Source organism: Chinchilla lanigera, unplaced genomic scaffold (genome assembly GCF_000276665.1).
Source record: "Chinchilla lanigera isolate Chin_1 unplaced genomic scaffold, ChiLan1.0 scaffold00046, whole genome shotgun sequence".
Classification (NCBI taxonomy): domain Eukaryota; kingdom Metazoa; phylum Chordata; class Mammalia; order Rodentia; family Chinchillidae; genus Chinchilla; species Chinchilla lanigera.
The window spans coordinates 14,429,197-14,433,131 of NW_004955447.1; the positions used below are offsets into that span (position 1 = coordinate 14,429,197).

Here is a 3,935-nt window from a genome sequence, read left to right on the forward strand (position 1 = left end):
AAATGATTGGAATTGTGTTATGTTCAAACCATCTTTACACTAAGAAATAATTCATATTTATGCTCAAGGTATAATTATGGTTCATATGAGACTACCTATGTTCACGTCTCTTTCTCTCAATGACTTAAAGCAGATCAAGCTAGAACTAGGAAAAATTTCAGATGACCCTGACAAGTACAGTGATATCTTTAGAGGATTTATTCAGATCTGTAAGTTAGGCTGGAAAAATGTAATGTTAATCTTAAATCAAACATTAATCTCTAATGAGAGACAAACTGCATTACAAGCTGCTATTGCATTTGGTGATGAATATCATATTACCAATGTTTAGAAGGCCAGAAGATAGACAGCAAGGGGGACTGCCAGTTCCCACTGGAGCCCAAGCAGTCCCTATCCAAGACCCCTACTGGCCTAGCAACCATATGAGAGATTGGAATAGGAGGCATTTTCAGACATGTGTTCTTGAAGGTCTGTGGAGGATAAGAGCTAGGCCATTCAATTATTTTAAACTGTCAGCAATTCAACAAGAAAAAAAGGAACACCCCCTGGCTTTCTTAGAACGTTTACTAGAGGCACTGATAAAATATACCTCCCTAGATCCTAATTCAGTAGAGGGACAAATTGTTCTTAAAGATAAGCTCATTACTCAGTCAGCCCCAGTTACTAGAAAAAAGCTACAAAAGATAGCTTTTGCTCGAGATAGCTCACTTGATACTTTAGTAAAAACTGCCTCCTTAGTATTCTATAATGGGACTGGGAGAAAACCAGCGAGAGAAATCAAAGAGATCAAAAAGAGGCTGCCTTTGTTGTGGCTCAAAAAAAAAAAACAAAACAAAACCCCAAAACAGACCCTAAGTCTGATTCTCTGGGTTCCAAGAAGAACTCAGCGACTAAGTTCATCTGCTACTGTTTTCAAAAGCCAGGGCCGCCTTAAGGGGGACTGCCTTAAGAGGCCCCCAAGCCACGCCCTGACTGCCAAGGCAGCCACTAGAAGCCAGACTGCACTCTGAGGCAGAGGCCCCAGAGCTCAGACTCATCTTGCCAGGTGGTCCAAAAAGACTAAAGGGCCAGGACTGCCTCCTCCGCTGGTCAGACTGTCATCTCCACAGAGGGGCCCTGAGGAACCGTGACTAGAGGAAAAAGAAATCAGCCTATTGCTGGACATTGGCACAGCTCTCTGTCCTTCTCCAACCCTGACCTTCCTTCTAGTCTTTATACCTTGATAAAAGCCATCACTAAAAACATATATCTCATATTGTGAACTGTAACTGGAATAACTTTCTCTTCACTCATTCCCTTTAGTTATGCCTAAAAAGCCCAGCTCTCATCCTGGAGAGATTTTATCCTGTCTAAACACAGTAATATATACTCAAGTTGCCAACTAATCAAAATGATGCTGAGAATGGTTTTTACAAATGTAATACATATTGTTATTCATGTACAAAAACTTGAGAGCTTTTTTCATTGGTCAAAATAAGGTGTTAACCTGGTTTTTTATAAGCCATTAAAATTTTGGAGATAATTTTAACTAAAGCTAGAGAAGCTTATGACAAAATGTTAGACTCCATCAGTAAAGGGGTCTAAGAGTCAGTGGATTACAATTGCTATCCTTGGGGCTGGGGATTTAGCTCAGCGGCAAAAAGCGCCTGCCTGGCAAGTGCAAGGTCGTGAGTTCGGTTCCCGGTACCGGAGAAAAACCAAAAAAAAACAAAAAAAACCCAAACAATTGCTATCCTTTATTTATTTATTTATTTATTTTTAGTTTTTCTCCGGTACCAGGAACTGAACTCACGACCTTGCGCTTGCCAGGCAGGTGCTTTGCCACTGAGCTAAATCCCCAGCCCCTACAATTGCTATCCTTTAAAAACAGTTTCTAAACTTACGTGTCAGCTCTAATGCTCATGCTTTGATAATACATGCTTTGATTTCTTGGAAAATTTGTTCTTGCCTAGAGGATGCCAGACCCCAGCTAATCATACAGATAAAACCTTTAATAAATGTGCTAGATTACTTTCGGATTCATTTTACTGGGATCCACCAGATCTTATCTAGGGGGAGGGTTATATGACAGGGTTATACGGTCTCTCTTCTAAATAAAGAAGTAAAATTAATAAAACAGGCCATCCTCCAAAATCAGATGGCATTAAGACATTCTAACGGCAGCACAGGGAGACACCTGCACACTTGTAAAAACTAACTGTTGTGTGTACATTCCTGATTCTTCTGCTAATATCACAATAGCTGTTAAAGATATTAGGTGACAGATCAATGACATGTCAGACTCAGAAATTCTTTGGCCCTTACCCTTATCGTCTTTGTGAGGAGTCATTTTTGGCTCCTCTTGGTAAAAATCTTTGTTGACTGTATTCATAATAATCCTGTTGATCTTATTATTTGGCCCATGCATACTTAATTGTTTCTTTGGCTTTGTCTCCTCCAGACTTAAAGCTATACGCCTACCCAAGATGAAAACGCCTGGTGTCTCTCGAGGGCCTTTAGACAGACCCTCTGGAGAGTATCCCCAACTGCCAATCAACACCTAGGACCTCCTTCAGCCTGAAGAAGCCAGAGTGGTCACCGCCTGTTTTCCCTCAGGGCAGTTTGGGTTAGTTCTTCAGAGGGGGGAATGTTGTAGGCAACCGAGTAGATAGAAATATTAGAAATATTATAGGCAGTCAGACAGGGCCAGGCCCTCGAAGGAGCCAGTGTGGAAGACCAGATACCTTGCAACTGCAGGAGAGGCAGGCACTCCCACTGTGGGCCAGACCTCAAGACAAAAGATGAAACAAATGCGCCCACACACCTCCCCAGGGATGGACATCAGGGATTGATATTCTAAATAGGCATCAATCACCTTGAAAAAGCCAGGAAGAGTCAATAACCCAACCATCCAAAGGAAAGACCACTGTTCTGTATTCATGCCCACTTGCTATGTGACTTGCTCCCCCATTTGATCCTGATTTAATCAATTCTACCTGAACAATTACCCCTGTAATCTTATTGGCTGACCATAGTTTTGTCCCATCTCATGCCCACCTTGCGATTTCCCATGTTTCCCACCTTGGACCTGCCTCACCTCGTGGATTTGCTCTATAAAAATCCCTAAAAGAGACAGGTTCCGGGGCAACCCACTCGGCCCCCTTCTGTCCCTCTCTGGGACAGAAGCTTTCTTTCCCCCAGTAAATATATTCTGCTCTTAACCTCCGTGGGTCCTAAAACTCATTCTTCCAGTTTAGAGAACACGAACTCGTCGCAGATATCTTTCAGGTTGGGAGGTTCTTTCCCCTACACCTCCTTGCTCCGAGCTCGCTTCCCCCACTACGGCGCAGCGCGGCGTCGGCCCGGCCCCGCCCGCACACTCTTCTCCGCTGCTCGGGAGGCCTTCCTGGGCTCGCCCTGCCTGGTCCTTCCCCTTCCGGGCGCTCAGCTCCACTCCCGCCCCTCCCTCCCCGTGGCGTGTCGCGGGACGGAGCAGGGCCCGGGACGTGGGGCCGGCGCGCAGCTCTCTCCCCAGCCTGCGGCGGAGGGCGCGCGCTCTGTGGACCCCAGGACGTCGAGGGCGCCCGGGCACGTGACTGCGCGGAGCGGCACACCTGTCCTCTCACCCGTTCAAACCGGAGGAGACGCGTGCAGAGTCGTTTTGTTTTGTTTTCCCAGTACGGGGATCGAACCCAGGGCTTTCACACGGACCTACATCGCTAGACTATTTTTTTAAAAATTTGTGATAGTCTTGCTATAGTTGAGTTGCCCAGGCTGGGCTCAAACTTGCAGCTCTGCCTCAGCCTCCTGGGGTTGCTGGGTTTATAGGTATACAGCCTCACATGCAGCCAAAAGTACATTTTTCACTGTGCTAAACCCCTGAGAACTGGGTCGTTGTGTGTGGTTTTGTCATGGCACCTATGCAACACTGACTAATACAGTTTCACATTGAAACA

The 3,935-nt window shown here is 45.3% G+C and overlaps 1 long non-coding RNA gene across 1 annotated transcript in view; it reads left to right on the forward strand.

The window, feature by feature from the left end:
* LOC106149485 overlaps window positions 1–2,970 on the forward strand; it is a 6,888-nt gene extending 3,918 nt beyond the window's left edge. Inside the window, exon 3 of the long non-coding RNA XR_001235707.1 lies at window positions 2,441–2,970. This is a non-coding gene — a long non-coding RNA (uncharacterized LOC106149485). The remainder of the gene's footprint in view (window positions 1–2,440) is intronic.
* Window positions 2,971–3,935: the final 965 nt, after the last annotated feature.